Consider the following 20,630-nt stretch of genomic DNA (forward strand, 5'->3'; position numbering starts at 1 on the left):
AAACTAAAGGCCTTTCCCAGTAAGAAGAAAGCTGGAGCCAATCCCAGCCCCAGCACCACCACTCTGATTGCTCTGGTGAGGGCTGGGGCACTGGGAGCAAGATGGCCATATGGCTTCTTATTTAGGACAATTCATTACCTACCAGGAGTGTCTCCAAGTGTAGACATTCCTTCCCTGGGTGGTGTTGTTTAAGCCACAAAAAGTGCACCCAAGATTGTTTGACGTCTGTCCCTTCAAGTGTCCATGATGCTGGGACCCAAGGGAGGTGAAGGCTTTGTGGTCAAGCCCTGTGGCCTGGCCTGGTCCTGCTCTGTTGCTGAGGATGTGCAGAATGTGCTTTCTGAGTGCACAGTCCATGACAGGACTGCAGACGTTCATTTCATCTACTCTAGAGAAGGCAGGCAGAGCGGTCAGGCTTTTGTTGAACTTGAATCAGAAAATGATGTAAAAATGGCCCTTAAAAAAGCCAGGGAAAGCATGGGATACCAGTATATTTAGGTGTCCAAGTCCCACAGAACCAAAAGGGATTAGATGTTGAGGCACACCAGTCCAAACAGTGTCAACATCTGCAATGACACTTTGTGTGGCTCCAAGGATTCCCATTTGAATGCACCAAGAAAGAAATTGTTCAGTCCTCAGGTTGAAAATTGTGCCAAATGGAAACACATTGCCTGTGACCCGAAGGACAAGTTTACAGAGGATATCCTTGTGCAGCTTGCCTCCCAGGAATTAGCTGACAAGGCCCTAAAGAAACATAAGGAAAGAATCAGGCACAGATATAGTGAAGTAAGTCCTCAAGAGCAGTCAGGAAGAAGTTAGGTCATACTTGGATCCCCCTCTGAAGTTCATGTCTGTACAGCGGTGGGGGTGGGGGGGTCTTATGACTGCCCTGGCACAGTCAGGGGGTATATTGGCATTGTCCAGCAAGTGAACCTGGAGAAGATGAGGTCTGAATAATTAAGCCTGCTTAATAGTGCAGGCTATGGGGGCAACAAAGAGTACTGCAGCCTTAGCAATGGCTACGGCTTCACCATCCATCTGTTTGGAAGAGACCTCAGGTTCTGTCTCTCGGGGATGTATGATCACAGATACAGAGATGGAAGTTCACTGTCCGTGGTACCACTGGACGTTGTGTCCACATGACAGAGCTGCCGTACAAAGCCACAGAGAATGACATTTACAACTTCTTTCTCTTCAAGCCTGTGAGAGTCCACACGGAGATTGTCTCTGATGAAAGAGTGACCAGTGAAGTGGGTGCTGAGTTTGAAACTCATAAAGAAGCAATGCAACAATGTCCAAAGACCTGGCCAACATGCAAAACATATAGACAGCTTTTCCTGAACTCCATACCTGGAGCTAGCAATGGGACATCTAGCAGCCAGATGATTCAAGGCATGAGGACATCAGCCCAGTCCACTTGCAGTGGCCTCAACAGCCAGCACTGTGAGTGGCTGTTGAGAGGCTGTTACTTTTATGGAGGCCAGAATAGCATGGGTGAATATGACTAGTTTGGGAGGAGCATTTTTGAGTTATTGCAATCAAATTTTCACAGGCAGCCAACAAGCAGTGAAAAGCAATTATTACTCTAGAGGAAGCTGTAGGGACCCATTTTGCACCATGAGTTGTGAAGTCTGGATTTAAAAAATCACCTCTTCAGGGTTTTCCCGTGTAAACTTTCTTCTAGCATGTGATAATGAGTAAACTAAAACTCCTTTCAGATTTTCTCAATTAACATCTTGGTGGTGTACTTCAGAGTGCTCTTACCTGACTTAAAGTGGTTTTAAGTACATTAAATGGATCCTTTTGTACCACATCCCTGTGGACACCTTGGTAAGGCATGTTTTTTTTTTTTTTTTTTTTTTTTTTTTTTTTTTTTGAAAACTCAAGGTGTTATATCCCTAATTGAAAGAGGAACATTTCTCATGTTTGTTTGTTCTAGTTTATTTTCATTTCAAATCTTTTAGGTTAGGTTGAAGCTTTTAAAAATAAGTTTGTTTTGAAAACTGAGACACATTGCTGATATTGTAGGAATTGGTGAGGCCTTGATTTAAACCTTGCTTTGTAGTGTGATTTCCTTTTGAGTATATTTTCCTAAGTGAAATTTGTCATAGTTTTCATTACCTGTTGTTTTTTCTTTTTTTTTTTAATTTTTATTTATTTATGATAGTCACACACACACAGAGAGAGAGAGAGAGAGGCAGAGACATAGGCAGAGGGAGAAGCAGGCTCCATGCACCGGGAGCCCGAAGTGGGATTCGATCCCTGGGCCAAAGGCAGGCGCTAAACCGCTACGCCACCCAGGGATCCCTACCTGTGGTTTTTTCTTAAAGATTTTTTTCACATACACAAAAAATTTAAATAATAAAATAAAGCCTAAACTAAACTCCAAAAGATGATCTTCAAAACTGAATAATCTGGTCACTGACCAACTCTCCAGCTTCATATGGAACTACTCTCTCTGTCTTTTAATTCCCAAATCACAAGGCTTCTTTAGGGCCTCCTGCTACTTCAAACTCAAATATGTAAGAAGGTTATCAGCAAAAATGGCTGAATCAAGACTTCCAAAATTTTTTCTCTTCCATAAAAGAAGTGAAAAAACTCACAAAGATTTTCAAGAATTAACTTTTGCAAAACTCTGAAAATTAACAAGATACTTTTAGCAATTCAAGGAGTATGTATTCAGGAAAAGTAATGGATTCTTGGTAAGAACAGCAAGCATTATAGTGATTTAATATGACCACGTTGCATTCACCAGTTTCCAGTTCTGAGGAAGTCTTGAAAATAAACAGCCCAGAAACATGGTGAAAATCTGCAGTCTTGTAGCCATTGGAGATGGCAGAGTGGGATCAGAGCTCCTTCAATATCTTATTCCAGAAAATGATTATTTAATTATCCAGCCATTCCCTGGAAGAACCACCCCCACTTGCAAGTCTGTCTTTAACTAACCTGACTCCGAGCACCCTGTGTGAAAAGTCGTTGCCCCAGTGCATTTTGTTTTTGATTTGTAAATCTTTTCTTTTCCTCTACCTCACTAACGATACAACTGCATAAAGAAATGATTATAAATCTATATTGCTGAACACATGGTGCATAATAATGGGATTTGTATGACAATAACAGTACAAAGGGAAGCAGTGGGGAATGAGTTATATAAAAGTCAAGTTTTTATATATAATTGAAATTAAGTTGATATTAATCCTAACTAGATTGTTATAAATTAAGATATTAACTGGACTCCTCAGAGCAACCACTAAGAAAATAACTCAGTAAAGGAATATATAAAAACACTATCATATGATAAATAACTCAAGTAAAAATGAGCAATTTTTTTCAATAATTTCTCTAAAAAAATACAAATGGCCAATAAACACACAAAAGGATATTCAACATCACTAATGATTAAAGAATGCAAATCTAAATGACAATGAGTTCATATCTCCTATTTTCTAGGATGACTATAAAAAAAAAAAAAAGCTACCTGTAGTAAATGTTGGAGAGGCTACAGAGAAAATGGAACCATTACACATTGCTAGTGGGAATATAAAATGGTATCACCACAGTTTGGTAGTTCCTCAAAAAATTAAGTATAAGGTTACCATGTGATCCAATAATCCCACTCCCAATTATATGCCCAAAAGAATAAAAAAGAATGTTCCCACAAAGAATTGTACACAAATGTTCATAGCAGCATTATTTATAAGAGCCAAAAAAAGAAATAAGTCAAATGTCCATCACCCGATGAACAGGATAAACAAATCCAAACAATTAAATATTACTTAGAATCACAAAATATTATTTAGATTTATAAAACATTATAATTCATAAACAAATGAAGTATTAATATATGTATGCTACAATATGGATTAACCTCAAAAACTTTATGCTTAATGAAAGAAGCCAGAGACAATGGCTCCATATTGTATGATTCCATTTATATGAAATGCTCAGCATCAGCAAATACATTTTGACAAGGTAGATTAGGGGATGCGAAGGGGTAATTGGAAGTGACTGGTAAGAAACATAAATTAGGGTTTATTTACAGCGTGATAAAAATGTTTTGGAATTAGATAGTAATGATAGTTGATAGTTGCACAATCTTGTGAGCATACTAAAAACCACTGAATTGTATGCTTCAAAAAGGTAAAATCTCTTTTTACTCTATCTCAATTAAACTTAACTTTAAAAATGTGTATTATACCTCAGTTTCATAGCACTTGTCAGTGTTGTATTTTTATTTATAATCATTTAAAAATGCTTTTTCTCTTAGTAAGCTATAAGCTTCCTGAAGGCAGAAATATGATCTATTTTTGATTAGTGTTATATACTCAGTGTCTAATTCAATGCATTACTCATAGTAAGTGCTAAATAAATAATAGTGTATTATGGAATACAACTATTCATAGTGAATAAAGGTGATATGACCCCAAACAATGTCTGGCAAATGGATCAAAGGCAAAAAGACTGTATGTTCAAGCTATGGCATATAAGATTCACTTCTATCAATCAAGTAGTACAATGTCTTTTCATCTCTACATCTGATTCAGTTTATAGATTAATAATCTGCAATTCACTTTCACCTATAATAAATACATTATTTAAAATCATTTCACTTGCGGTGCCTGGGTGGCTCAGTCAGTTGGGCAACGGAATTTTGATTTCTGCTCAGGTCACAATCTCAGAGTTGTGAGACTAGGCCCCACATCGGGCTGTGAGTGCTCAGTGGAGAGTCTGCTTTGAGATTCTCTCTCTCCTTCTCCCTCTTCTCCTCCCCTCTTCATGCTCTCTCTCTCTCTAAAATAAATAAGTGAATATACACAAAAAGTTAATTAATATATAAAATCATTTCGTTTGCTCAAATAGAATTTAGACACATAATCACAGGCTTCTGAAATGGATACTCTTTTCAAGGAAAAAAATAATAGATTAGAGGGTCTGAAAGTTTTTAGTAAAAAAATGTTAATGCATATAGAGTGAATATAATAAATGCAAAAGAGGCAAAATTCTATCATTTAGACCTGAAATATAAAATTTCTATAAATAAAAAGATATTGGTAAAACAAATTTTTGCTAAAACAATTTAAAAACAAGTTTGAATGTCTTATTTAATATTTTTTGAAGAATTTATTTATTTATTTATTTATTTATTTATTTATTTATTTATTTATGAGAGAGAGAGAGGGAGGGAGTGCCAGAGGTTGTAGGAAGAGCAGAGGAAGAGGGACAAGCAGACCCTGTGCTGAGCACAAAGCCCAAAGCCAGGCTCGATCTCAGGACCCTGAGATTGCGACTTGAGCCAAAACCAAGAGCCAGACACAACAAACTGAACCAATTAGGAGACCTTTATTCAATAAAGGTCATTTAGCATTTGCCGAATGAAAACCAAAGCTATTTGTATTAGAAAAAGAATACATACATTGGCATTATGTCGTTAGCTAGAATCTTATCCGTTCATATAACTTAGAAGATCTTGATATAATCTGAAAAATGATGCAGCAAGGAGACAGTTTCTGAAAACTGATTGGGTAGAGACTCATCAAAAAAAAAAAAGTAGAAATGTGAATCTACCCACTATCAAGTTATGAGCCAGGTGAAACTGTCTGATCTGGAGTAGGAAAAAAAAAATGATATCAAGAAAAGAACCACGGCTTCTTTTTGACCCTCATGCTGTCACCTTTCCTCTTTCTGCAGACTCTAGGAATATTCAGCATGTGCAAACTGGGCTTCAGGAAGAACAAAAGAAACTCAGACAGATAAAAGTAGTCAAAGTATAAGAAATGTATCTTCCTACAAGAGAGAAGTTTTGTACTGGGGTTCCCAAGGATTCCTATGACAAGTTTCTGAGCACAGAAGGGATGTTGAAACCCAGTTGATACTATGACATTTCCCATATCAACAGCTACTAAAGGAAGCAAAGGACATTCAAAAGACAAGTCATTCTTCACTGATGAACTTCTGGGCAATCTAAGGATGAGTGTTTATCCCCACCACCAAATTTGCAAAGGCCTAGGGTAGACGCTCTCCAAAAGAACCAACGAAAAAAGATTCTGGGTTCTGAGTATTAAGAGCAAGGGTTGAGGAATTGAGTTGTCAGACATCCAGGGTCATATGTTTTTCCAACTTTTTTGAAAGGAATTTAAACAGAAAAGTTCAAAGAACAATATAGCCACAACAACGCTAAGATGAAAAGGTATTTGACATCACCAAAAACAGGCTTTCTGGGTTTCATGTTGCATACATTCACTTTTGTTATGATATAATTTTTTTTTTACTTTTTAGTGGGCTTTTTATAACTCTGTCAAAACCATGCAGGAAGAAAATAAGCTGCCCGGTTCTGTATGGTCTCTATGAATCACTTGCTAAAATGTTGGGAAATCCATAAATTCATTTTAAAAAGCTATCATTTCTAGCGGTGACAGCAAGTAGTTTGCACGTAGTAAAGAACAATATAGTCTCCATCCTCATAGGGATTGCAATATAATGGTGAGCCTAGAATATGGACATCAAAAAACAAGGCATTGACCTTATTAATAACAAGTCATATTGATAGTATATGCCCTTAATATGTATGATGTGATGAGAAGGACTTTTCACATCTGTGTTCTCCTTCCCCAGAATCCATTATCCTGGTTTAAAAACATCAGGCAAATTCCAACTGAGGGGCATTCTACAAAACACTGACTAGCACTCCTCAAAACTGCCAAGAGTAGAAGCAAGGAAAGTCTTAGCAACTGTCCCAGTCAAGAGGAGCCTGAAGAGATTGAACAACCAAATGTGAAGTGATGACAGACCCCTCGGAGAGACCCCTCAGAGAGAAAAAGTGCACCAAGTAAAAACTAAGGTAACCTGAACAAACCATGGACTTTAATTCATAATAGTGTATCGATATCAGTTCCTCAGTTATAGAAATATTCCATGCATAAGGTAAGATGTAAACAGGAAGACTAAGCATGGAGTATATGGGAACTATGTATCATCTCCAAAACTTTTCTGCAAGTCTAAAACCAGTCCAAAAATATAAATTTAAGCACATAAAGCAAAGGAATACATAAACCCTGTAAGAAAAACTCAAAGCCATAAATCTATGTGTAGCTTTTCATCTAGACTTGTGTTAATCAGATATCATCTGGGGTTGCTATTACTTGACATTTGTCTTTAGAATTATCTCCACTAACCAAACCCACTTTTTGTGCAAAACCTACTCTTGTCCCAAGATTTCTCAACATTTCCAGGCAGCTTCAGGACATCTGGTTAATTCTAGTTGCAAAAGTCCTTTTCTGATCAATCACTGATCTTATTTTGGTTTTTCTCCTGTGACCAATTTCTTCTCTCCTTTCTGCTAAAGAATTCATATAGTCCCTCATTCACAAATACCACTAAAACCCAAAAGTCATAGACTGACACCCCCTTACTCACCTCCCAAACTCCCACCCAAAAACTCAGCAGTTTCTAGAGGAGGAAGCTTGGATAAAAATAGATTGGTTTTTGTTTATTTGTCTAAATTGTTTCAATAGAGAAGCCCCTGGAGCAAATGCCTATAGTATTATATTCACAATGTTTGTATAGTACAAGTAAGTAACACTGAAAGTACACAAATGATCTCTTCCTGCTCTTTCGATACAGAAGGTCATGAGGTTTCATGTCAGTAAATCAGTATAACCTGGGGACCATACCAACAATGAACTCTATCTTTTCTGTAACACCCCCCCCCCCAACAACAACAACAGCAACTTTCTGTTAATCAGCGTCCTGGTGGGAGGTGAGTCTTCTCAGAAAACAGACTATTTAAAGGTTTGAGAATTAAAAATGGATGTGGTGATAGGGATCAACAAAACAGGGAAGCCATTGCTTATCCTAGGCCTAAAGGGGCAAGGAAAGGAAGCAGTGGTATAGGATCCAGGTGTTCTCAAGGCTATTGAGGTTTTGCAGAATTCTGTCTTGAAGAGGAAAGGGGGAGGATAAATAGGCTGCATTCTTTCTCCTTCTTTCACCCACTCTTCTGCAAGTGCTTCCCACTGACCAAGTCCAGCTGGAAACGTAGAAAAAGAAACTCTACAGGAACCATTCTTCTGTGGCACAGAGCAGGGAGAGAAGAGCAGAGGATGGACATGAACCAGCACATGGCCTCACTGTAAATACCAAAAGCATTCGAATACAACAACCTTTATTAAAAATTGCCAGCCCCTTTTCTTAAGAATGTATCTTGTATTCTCCTATCCATCCAACTTATTTCCTCTCATATCATCACTTGGAAACTTTAGCTTTCTACTCTCTGCTTGCTTCTAGGCCTCCACTGCCTTCTATACCACCAAAGAGCGATTATTGAGTGGTTCTCCAGTGGCCATTTCTTCAAGTTCTCTTCTTCTATAGTAAAGAAATAGCTGTGACTTAGGAATTTCTAACTTTCTTGCTGCACTCTAGACTCTGGGAGAGGAGGGAAAGAGTAATAAAGTAAAATAAAACTCATTCCCCATCCACTGGAACATATACGTGACTGCTATGGATTTTACCTTTAAATATTTTTCTCTGTTATGTTGTCTAATGGAGAAAACTGAGCAAAAGCATGAAGTCGGAGATAACTGTGCAAATGTACTCCAAAACTATCAATTGATGAGACCTTGGTATTTTTAAATTAAAAAAAAAAATAAATTGGGCAGCCCGGGTGGCTCAGCAGTTTAGTGCTGCCTTCAGCCCAGGGCCCGATCCTGGAGACCCGGGATCGAGTCCCGCATCGCGCTCCCTGCATGGAGCTTGCTTCTCCCTCTGCCTGTGTCTCTGCCTCTCTCTCTCTCTCTCTCTGTCTCTCATGAATGAATAAAATCTTTAAAAAATAAAATAAAATAATAAAATAAAATAGAATAAAATAAAATAAAAATAAAAATAAAAAAATAAATTAATGAAAAATAAACATCTACTATAAAGCATTGGTGATTAGTTGAATGAGCAAAGCAACCTAGAACTTACTAACTTTGTATCCCTATTATAAAGGAAAAAGTTTTAAAGAATCATAGTAAATCATATGCTATCATGTGATTAGTAACCCCTCCTTTTATAATGAAAGTATTAGTTGGGCAATGTTAATTGCTGGAACGAAAAGAGGTTTATTTCCCACTTACCTAATAGTTATTGGGCCATAGATGCATCCCTTTACATAAAGACACAGGGACCTAGATTCTTTCCATTTTGTGGCTTTGCTATTCCTTAGAGCCTTCCTGTCATCTCATTTGGGCAATAGAGGGAAAAATCCGTCTTTCTCACTTGGAACCATAATTTCTTCCAAGAAGCAATAGCACAAAACTGGCATACAGCAGTCTTCCATGCCCATTCTATTGGCCAGAACTCAGGCATATTGTCACATTTAACTTTAAAAACTAGTAAACGTAGGTTGGCTGTGTGCCCAAGAAGAGGAAATTGATTTTTGGTGGATAGCTCTATTACAGAAGGGTCATGAGAATGAATACTTACACATTTAACAATGTCTGAACAATCATTTCACCTTTTGGTATTTAAAGTTAATATTTTTATGAAGTTAAATATGACAAGATAAAGTAAGCCTCTATTTATATACGTTAATTTAAAATGTTCATGTTTAATTGGTATAGATTGAGCAAAATAATGTATCTTTACTTTAAATATTGGGAAGCAACTGGGACAAAATGTCCTACCGTATGCTATTTTCCCATTTGGGCTCATCCCAGGGAAGCTGGATTATGAAACAATATCGACAATTACAGTAACAGAATAAAACATAAAAGAGCATACCTTTATTTCTACCTATCTAGATAAAATAGTTTATTCGCTTAGTACTTCTGAAAACTAGAATAAAATTTCTCATCATTAATGAATTACCTTCAATCATTTAATTGGGAATAATCAAATATCTCTGCTAAGGAAAAGGAAAGAGTGAAATAGCCAAATGCTCTAAAGTTCAAGATTAGTAACCAATTCCTTTTTATACTTGCCCTACTTCTTGTTTAAGTAAGAATCATTAATGAATCAACATAAAAATCATTAAGTTTTGTCTGTTTTTTAGTAATATAATCAACTTCTACTCTGCTTTTCTAGGTCAGGCATTGTGCTATTTGGTGATCATAGATGTCTTATTAAGATGATAAACAAGGGGCAGGTTAGGTGTCTTACTTCAGCTCAGGTCATGATCTCAGGGTCCTGGAATCAAGCCCCAAGCCCCACATTACCAGGATCCCTGCTCAGTGGGAGTCCGCTTGTCCCTCCTTCCATGTCCTGCTCCTCCTCTTCCTCTCCTCTCCCTTCCCCTCCTTTTTTGCTCTCTCTCAAATAAATAAAATCTTTTCTAAAAAAGATGATAACCACAAGCTTATAGTTTAGTAATTGCTAATAAACTTTTACTATGTGTGTTTGTGCCCAAGATTGCGAATTCGAGAAACCACCAAGGAGCTGACACTGATGCAAGTACACGAAGATTTATTTACAAGCTCGAGCTTGGATCCAAGTATACTCCACACAACAGAGCAGGGGCTTGGACCCTGAAGTCGGTTACAGCTGGGTTTTTTATGGGCTGGTCTAAGGGATTTTCAGGAGGGGTAGAGGAATTTTTTTTTTTCCCATTCCAATATGGGAGGAAAGGGTGGGGGAGTTTCTTAAGATCTGATATGGGATTCTCTGATCTCTGTTGTCTTTCTGATATGGGATTTCCTGCTGAGGGCATTCTGAGCTTTGTTCTCATTCTAATATGGGGCTTAACTGAAGTAAGGTAAAGTTCAGCTCTTATTCACAGGGGCCTAAGATGGCTGTACTTATGCTAATGCTAAATTTGAGGTGGAATGGCCTTAATTTTTCTCGGCCTCCACAATGTGGTTATTCGATCCACAAAACTATAGGAATAGGTGCTATTACTCCCATCTTATAGTAAGAACATTTAGATTCAGAGAGACATCAAACAACTTGTCTCAAGGTCTAATGATTGAGTTAGGACCCACACCCAAGTCCCTGGTTCATCCCTCTACTACATGTGACTACAATTGCATTCTATTTGAAATGCACTGTACTTGAAACTTCAGTGTGGCCCGTTTTTTTTTTTTTTTTACCTTGTCTAATTTTAAATTTATATTTTCTACTGTAATATTAAAAAACAGTACTCATTATATATGTAGTCTTACTTCCAATTTCTAATAGTATTGTATGTTTTCCTAGCAGGGCAAGCATGGTGTTTTTTTCTTTAGAGTGGGGGGGGTTTGCTGACCTTTTCTAATGAGTAAACAGTGCCATCTTCTGTCTATGTTCTCATAAGCAGGTGGAAATACAGTCTGGAAAGACTAGGCTAGCAGAGATCCGTGACAAGAAGCAAGGAATCTGGAGAGTTTATCATCTTGGCAATGTGTAGCACATCTTTGAACACTTGCAAAGAGGCTAATTGTTTGAAAGGCCTCACAGGGCAGATTCATGTGAAAAAAAAAAAAAAACAGTTCTGTGTGATTAATTATCTGAAACCTTTGGATGTGGAAGGAAGAGGTAGGAGGCAGGAGGGAGACAGAAATAGGTGGCAAGTGGTTATAATGATTCGAGGTTGACATCATTGAAAGAATAAAGTAAGCAATTCTCTCATTTGTTCTATTATTAGTTTATTCATTCCCTTCCATATCCACCTTCAGAGAAATGTGCTTGATGTTTGTCACAAAAGAAAAAGGAAAAAGATAGAAGAGGAATCATATATTAAACCCTTAAGATTTAATACTAGAAAAAATACTTTCTCTCTCTGCATATTAAACACAATTGTCAAAACCTGGGCACACGTGACAGCTTATATAAATGTGAAAATCTTCTAAGTTTGGACATTCAGCCAGGAAAACATGTTTGTTTTTGTTTTTCAGTTTTTAGGTATTTGTTTGTTTGCAAATCTACGCTATTTTGGAAAAAGTATTTTTAGTCTCCTCATACTTTCTAGCCATCTCATGAAAGAAAAAAAAATAGGTTAAGTTTTATCAAGACTTACATGGGTTCATTTAAATATTTCTATCTCACAGTGCTTACCTTTCAGGAATTTAAATGAGCTTTAAGCTTTAGGAGTAGCAGCTCCTTTCAGAAATGTTTATGATGAGGGCTCCTGGGTGGCTCCGTGGTTTGAGAGTCTGCCTTTGGCTCAGGTCGTGATCCTGAGGTCCTGGGACTGAGTCCCTCATCAGGCTCCCCACTGAAAGCCTGCTTCTCCCTCTGCCTATGTCTCTGCCTTTCTCTCTCTCTCATGAATAAATAAATAAAATATTTTTTTAAAAGAAATGTTTATTATGTTAATCATGTTAACTGCCCACAATATAGTTGTTCTTCTAAGAAATTGGAAGAGATGGTGGGAACCCCCAAGGGAAGTAACTAACATTGCTGAAGTTCTCTTAGTCTGGGGAACTCCAGACAGTGATAAGTCGAGAGCATGAATGAAAGGCAGCTTAAATCCATATCCAAAAATTATGGCTTCTGTGAGGATATTGCCCTCTATATCATAGTGCATATTTAGAGATAAAGCAGGGACAATGACTATGTGTGGGTAAAATAAGTGTATAATTAGAAATTTCTCCACATTGCTCAATTTGGGGCAAATAATTATAATCTACCTCTTTATTTTGTCTATCTGCTTTTCTCAGTCTTTTACCAAAATGATGTAAAGTGAGTTTTCTTACTATGTATGACGTTAATTTTCATTATGTCAAGAGTTACTCCAAAGATTCTCCAAATCCCCAAACACATTTCAATTCATTTGAATTTGGGTTTTATGTGATGCTGCAGAGTGATCAGTGCTGGACAGAGGTGCTTGGACTTCAGGGGCTTAGTGAAATTAACAGACAACTTACTAACATGTCTCCAAGAAAGCTGGATATCTAAGATTTGAAATGTTATCGAATCTGAAGAGAATCTTTCATCCAGTGCTGAGTATTCTATATGGGCATCCTTAACCCACTCCTAGTTGTCCCCTAATATCTCATTCTACTCAACATTAGCCAAGAGGTATCACACTTTGACTTTATGTTAAACACATTTTGGAAAACCCAGTATTACCTGTTAATTTGAAAGTCAACACAAGAAACTTAGCTTCCTAGATTGGCATATCTATTTCTATAGATATGTCAACATTTAATTAATTCTGTTTGCAGGACAGTCATCATGTGATACCACAGGCATAACATGTCAGCATATGACGTGCTTACACTGATCTGAAAAATGCATGTACATATTCATTTCTCATTTCATAAAACTGCAATACTCTCTACAATTATTTTTCTTTTAAACGAAGTCATTTCCTAAGCATACATAATGCAAATCATTATGAAACTCTTAATATCCTGTTGCCTTTCTCCGGCTGTTGGTGAGCAGGAGTAAAGGCAACAAGGGTTGCATTTGCTACAAACACTCCAAATGTCCTTACACAGGTCCCCAGGAGAATGGTATTTTGTCATTACTCCGTGGCTGGGATGCCTTGTGATGGAAAAAACCCAGGGTACATGCCACAATATGATTGAGTAATTATACTGACCAGTGTAATTAGGCTTGAGTTTTAACCAGAAGCTCTCTCAAACATATGATAACCTTTTCATACATGAGTCAAGTTTGCTCTCCTGTGAGCTCACCTTTGTTCATGGCTCTGGCCCATCCTAGTCACTTCACAGGACTTTCTCCAAAAGGCAGCTCATTAGACCACTTGTGGTATTTTTTCTGACAACTGTTTATGCTAATATCCAACTTATCCTTATCTCCAATAAATTTGATATATATAGATTGGATTATTATCTCTTGTGTTCTTATAGGTAAGTCACTTATATGTGCATTAATTTCCTAAGGCTGTCATAACAAAATACCATAAATATTTACATTTATTTACTATAATAGCCTTAAGGTAAAAGTCCCATGGCCAGGGAAACTGGGAGTAGTGTTGACATAGCTTCAGTCTTTGCTGACACTTGAACTTTACTGAATTAACTTCCCTTGTGTTCTTAACTCGGCTTTGTCCTGAAGTCAACAGAATGAAAATGACCATTTTCCATAATTCTACTTATATCTTCTCCTCTCTCTCAGTCTCTTGCTCTTTCTTTTCCCTCTCCCCCTTGGTCCATCTTTCTCTTTTTTTTTAATGAGTAGCTAGTATAATTTCTCCTAAGTATTCTAATTAACTAGCCTCATTTCATTTCCAATTAACCTTAATGAATTTCCCACTTGCTAGAAAATATACTCATCCTTGAATACATACAGCCCATTCAAATGTTGACTCTATCTGTTACAGGGTTATGGATTGTAAGCTTCTAAAGTATTCTTCCTCACTGAAATTTGAGAAAAGTGGAAGGTTATATATTACCTTTTATAAAAATAAAAGTGTTACCAACACCTAATAAGATATAGCTAAATAGACAAATATGTTGAAGAAAGTAAGTGATACATCATCGACTATAAGCATGGGAAATTCAGAGGTAGTTATTAATTTTCTAGTGAATATAGTGGTTTGTTTGTTTTAGTAATCTCCACATCCAACATGGGACTTGGACTCACAGCATGAGATCAAGAGTCACAAGCGGGGATCCCTGTGTGGCGCAGCAGTTTGGCACCTGCCTTTGGCCCAGGGTGCGATCCTGGAGACCTGAGATCGAATCCCACATCAGGCTCCCGGTGCATGGAGCCTGCTTCTCCCTCTGCCTATGTCTCTGCCTCTCTCTTTCTCTCTCTCTCTCTCTCTCTGTGACTATCATAAATAAATAAAAATTAAAAAAAAAAGAGTCACAAGCTCCACTAACTGAGCTAGCCAGGCACCTCGACATATTTTTGAACCACTCTTACATATCTTTAATTTTTATTTCATTACGTCACTTTGACTAATGTATTTGGGGACAAAGTTCCCTCATCTTTAGGCTGCCTTGGACACCTTCTCAGGATACCAATCAGTAACTCATCACAATTCATTCTACCTACAGTTTTCTAAGTAAAATAATAACAGTTCTATTTATTGATGGGTTGCATATGTTAACAACTCTATTCAATGTAATACACACATATAATCCTATCAATGGCCTGGGAACTATTAAGAAATTTCTTTATGAAGAAATAGATATTCCAGTTTATTATAGTCCAAGCAGAGAGGTCAGTCTATCTCCCCAATATGGTGCAAAGCAGAGGCATAGTTGAGTTTCAAGACCAGTTATGTTATCTGACTTTAATGTTCTTTCATGTGCATTAAAATGGCTTGAAGACCACATATTAATTCTCCTCTTCAATAACTTTTTCCCTTAAACTATTCTTCTTTTTAAATAAGCATAACCTAGGGACTCTTGCAATCCCTCCATAGAAATCAGTAGTTTATATTTCCCATTAATCTCTGCATTAAAAATAACAAATTCAGAATTTATTTGAATTACATGGTCTCAATACAAATGCTAGTAAAGGAAGCCCAATGGCTCACACACAACATAATGCCCAGGTTTAACATTTTATCTGTCTTATTTTTTTTTATTTATCATACATTACTTATACCTAATTAGTTTGATACATATAAATTACTGTGTTTTTATTAGCAAGTCATTTATGCATGTATTATTTGCTAGGATGGCCATAATAAAATGACACAAACTGAATGACTTGCACAATACAAATTTATTTTTTCACAGTTCTGGAAAATCAAGGTGCCAACAGTGTTGGTCTCTCCTGAGGCCTTTCCTGGGCTTGCAGATGGCCACCCTCATGCTTCCTTTTCACTCACATGCTTGCCTTGCACACATGCCTCCAAAATTTCTTCCTGTGTCCAAATCTCTTCTAGTAAGGATACCAGTCAGATTGGATTAGGGCCTACTCCTATGACATCATTTAACCTTAATTACCTTTTTAGAGGCCCTACTTTCAAGTAAAGTCACATCTTGAGGTGCTGGGAGTTAGGGCTTCAATACATAAATTTTGGGTTGGGGCAGCACACAATTCAGCCCATAACAGTTTGCATAATCAGAAAATTATAGCATAGAGTATTAAATGTCTATTTGTGTAAAGAAGGAAAATATTACTGCAGGTGTTGAAGCAGTTCAAAGAAGGAGGTACAATTTGATCTGGTAGTCAAGTTTGCAGTAGACAAACAGAAGATAGGTGATTTTTTTCATGTCAGGGAGTATTTCGAATTTGTGAGTAACATAGATGGAATATGAGAAACACTACTATGGCAATGAATAAAAGTGTGCTGAAGCCAGGAAGGCTGGAACTAGGGATGGCAGGAGTTTTAATCAAAGAGAAATAACCACTGGTTTAGTAAGATACATCTGGGGAGTTTGGTAAGTTACAGCTACAACCTAAATGATAAAGAAAAAACTTGTAAGTCTAAGAATAATCACTCCAAAAGAGATTGAAACCAAGTAAAGCAAGTAGCAGGAACTATGAAACCTATTGAAAAGACCTTATCATAAGCACCTCAGAATTATTTAAGAATTTGATGTTCCACAAGGAGTGGGAATGGGTAGTGGAGAAAGCTTTCCAGTAAAGAGTTTCAAGCTTTCCAGTAAAGAGTTTCAAGTGTTTGTGGTGTAAAGCTTTCATGGGGATGTGGGCACAGCATCAAAAGCATCTCTCTTGTCCACAATTAAATCACTAACACTCCACTCCCCTACCCTTTGAGTTTCTCCCCAACTCCATAGTCTCTTTTCCTTTTATTAATTTTCTACATTTAGAAAAAGGAAGACCATTCATTTTGAGTCTTTCACAGATTTATTTGTTCTAATTGAGAGATTTCCAGTCAGTGGGACTTAGAAGCTTGGAACTGGAAGTCGAAGAGAGAGAGAGAAAAAATAAATATACTCAGTATTTGCCATTTCTTTTTACACCTCTTATAGACTTGTGCTCAACACTTTGTACACATTTTTTATCTTGTTGGCTTGCCTCATTGTTAACACTCTCACCTCTATACCTGGCTCTGGCTTCTCATCTCCAGGGAATAAAAAATAAGCACAAAAATATATACACACTTTTAGGTGGGGAATTGTGAAATTAAATTAATGGATTTGGCTTTCATTATTCTGTTGAAAAATACATTTTCATAAATGGAATAAATTTCAGTCTTTATATATAGTTGAGAATTCATCCTGATATGCTTAAACTGGAAAAGGAAAAACATAGGAAGAAGAAAATTGAAAGGACCTAGGATACTAGCATCCTGTTGAAATAAAAACAAAATTTGGAATTTTTTCCTCCTACCTATCAGAACATTCTTATGAGGCAGGCATTAAGTAACTGGGTAGCTTTATTAGTTGATGTCATTTTAGAAGAAAAGATATGAGTGACTTTAGCCTGGGATAGTCACATACAGGAGATCATTAAAAAGATATTTGATTATGCACAACCTATAAGTGTTCACTCTTCTAACATGCTTTTTGTGAAAATACATCTGCCCCTATGGGGACTGTTTGAAATTAAACAGTGGTTCTTTGGGAATAGGAAGGATTTAATACCCAGTCAGAATCCCCTTGAAGGCTAATTTGGGCTTTGCCTGGGGCTATCAAGAAGGAGCCTTCAATAGGGAAGACCTGCAAAACCTAGCATAAAGTGCCCATTGAACTCTGAGGAGACGATTAACTCATTTAAAATATCTCTGAAGGAACTTTCCAGAATTTTGGAAGAGGAAAACTACCTAGTTTATATAGTTTTTACTAACTTCAAGTATCCATGATATCCTTTCTCTGGAGCAGAGTCAAAAGGGGTCATTTGAGCAGCAGGAATATTTGGCCATCCATAGCAGTCTCCCCAGAAGATTACTTTGCCCTCCTGATAAGAGTTCTTTGTCTAGGGTTGAGGAGTCATTTTTAAAATTCCCATGGGGATCTTTTTCTCACACACTGAGAAGAGACATTAGTTAGAGTCACAGAAACTGATTTTACACTGTTTATGTGGAGTCAAGTATGTTCAGAATTATACATTTGATACCCTGTGGAGTGAGACTTGATGAAGTTTCTGAGGTCTTCACTTTATATTTGCAACAATATTTTGAACCGCAGAAGAGACAAAATAGGACCAGTCCTCCTGCCCCATCAGATATTATTTAACAGCCCCTAGAGCTGATTAACTCACTGTAAAGTCTACTGGAGAAAGAACTGGACTCACCTGCTTCAAAAGGGTAATCACAGAAAAATGACAGCTGGGATAAACAAGTTGTCTGAGACAGTAGAAATGATTGCATTTTTTCTCTACTAAAGACAACACTGGTGAGTTTGCCCTTCTTGGTATGAAAAAGTTGATTTTTTTTTCATCTATATTCTAGTCAGTAACTATCCCATCAACCAAAAAACCCAGAGCTTTTGCTACAAACTTTGGTGACATTTTGACTTTCGGCTCCTACTGAGATGCCAACAAATTTTGTTTAGAAAATTGACTTTCTCATGATGAAAACCCATGATAGAAAAGTGAGGAAAATACTGTTTTTCTCACCTGAGGAACATCAGCATAACATTTGAGGCCTCTGACTTATTTGTGAAAATCATTACTCTGTTCTGCTTGGTCATGTCTACAAGGCTAAAAATTATGGCCAAATACTTTTACTTTACAAAAAGAATAACATTCTTTTCTTTTTGAAGTGATACTTTTTATTTATTTATTTATTTATTTATTTATTTATTTATTTATTTGCTTTTTTTGAAGTGATACTTTGCATATGAACTTTAAAATAGTATAGATTTGTAATTTGTAAATTTATTATTCTTGCTTTTTCCTGCATTGAAAAAACTCCTATATATTCCTGAAATATATAACACATATCTTTAGTAATTAAAGTGTTTTGAAATACATCAGAGTAAAAGCAGTTTCTGCACATATAGAACGTGTCAGCATCTGCATAGTTTTTTTTTAGCATCTGCATAGTTTAAAAAGAAATATTACCCCAGCTTTTATATAAAAAGAACAACACTTTTTTGACATTTAGATTTTCTAAAATAACTTGAACAGTTTAGATTTTAAGTATTAGGTATGAAAAATAGAAAAACGCTGCTCACAGTTGAAGCTTTAAGACTAGAGGATAAAAGTTATAAAATAAATGGCTCTGAGTTACAATAAATGTGTGACTCTAGAATTTCAACTCTATTGGACAAGGAACTTTACTTTGATACCCTAAATTAAAATCCTTTAAAATCTTTAGTTGGCTTACTTCATCATGTTCTAGGTATGTTTCATACTGTTTTAAAAAATTAGCCTTCTTTTTACCCCTGATTCCCATGGAGCTATCTTCCCATTTCCCATAATGAATCAGGGTTCTTAAAGAATTTTTCATATGTTGTTTCCTCTTCCTGATTTTGCAATCTCTCCTCAACTCATTCTAAACTGATTTCTACTGCTTCCATATCAGCAAGAAAGGCTTTTGAAAAGATTGTAATGTCCTCTATGATGTTCATTCCAATGTGGCCTTTTCAAGTCCTCATCTTTCTTATCTTCTGAAGCATTTGACATGGCTAATCTTCCTTAGGAAAAAAATTTCTTTTATTTTTTCATTTTATAAGAAAACACCTTTTGGTTTTGCTCCTACCATTCCAAGTCTTTAACATCACCTATAAATATATACATGATTTTGTTTATATTACATCTCTGAGTTCACTCTGCATCGAATGCCATCCTTGGTCACCATGATCCAAACTTGCTTTTTTTCCTTTCTGGAATTCACCACATTCTTTCTCAACTTAGATTGTTCACAAATATATACTAGACTAGAATATTCTTCACCACATTGTCCACATAACTAATTCCTTATCATCTTTAAAGGTCAACTTAAGTGACTGTAAAGGAAGACCTTTCCTGAATTCCAATTCAAAATTAGATTCTATCCTATTATCACATCTACTCGTAGATTTTTTTTTTTTTTTGGTAACACGGAAAAATAATCCCTTTCATTCCTGTATCCCAGCACCTATCCTATTACATAGTAGGTACTCAGTAAATGTTTATTGCATGCATTAAGTATAGATGATCTCTACTTTCAAGGAATTTGGAATCTAATAACGGATATAAACAATAAAATTTGAATTAAAATTTATTATACTATTCTATTAGAAAATATACAGGATACTTTCTGACCCACACTTGATGAAATCCAAAGTGAAAACTAAAGGATAAACATAAATCAGTCAAGCAAGAGGTGTAGGTAAAAAAAAATGTTTCATGTAGATGCAAATAAACATTGAAAGAGCCTATGGCAGAGCATATGAATAGCATGATGAAGCCTTGGGTATATCACTACCCTGTATGTGGTAAAAGCTAGCCACTGAAAATTGTTTATCCTTGACATTCTTCAAGGAATGAAGAATGGTATGATACTATCAAGTCTTATTCCTATGGAGAAAGACTCGGAAGAGAGTAAGCAATAACCAAATATGCCTGTACCTGCTACTTTATGTCAGTGAAAAAGAAAAATACTATAGATTTTTTTAATAGAACACTTAAATACCATTTACCTACACAGTCCACAAATTATGAATATATTGTGCTTCAAAACTCATTTGCAAGTCAGTTTGGATATACCAACACATACAGCAACTAGTCATATTTTACTTTACCTAAGTAGCTTTTAAATCATTTAATAAATAATTGTGAATATTATATATCTAATGCAAACTGTATTAGAAACAAAGTTTGGTGCATTACATTAATTAGCTTATTTATATTCACCA

The 20,630-nt window shown here is 36.3% G+C and overlaps 1 pseudogene; it reads left to right on the plus strand.

Annotated features, from left to right (window-relative positions):
- Positions 1–243: 243 nt before the first annotated feature.
- Positions 244–1,508, plus strand: LOC129502289 (heterogeneous nuclear ribonucleoprotein F-like; annotated as a pseudogene).
- Positions 1,509–20,630: the final 19,122 nt, after the last annotated feature.

Source organism: Nyctereutes procyonoides, unplaced genomic scaffold (assembly GCF_905146905.1).
Source record: "Nyctereutes procyonoides isolate TBG_1078 unplaced genomic scaffold, NYPRO_anot_genome, whole genome shotgun sequence".
Classification (NCBI taxonomy): Eukaryota; Metazoa; Chordata; class Mammalia; order Carnivora; family Canidae; genus Nyctereutes; species Nyctereutes procyonoides.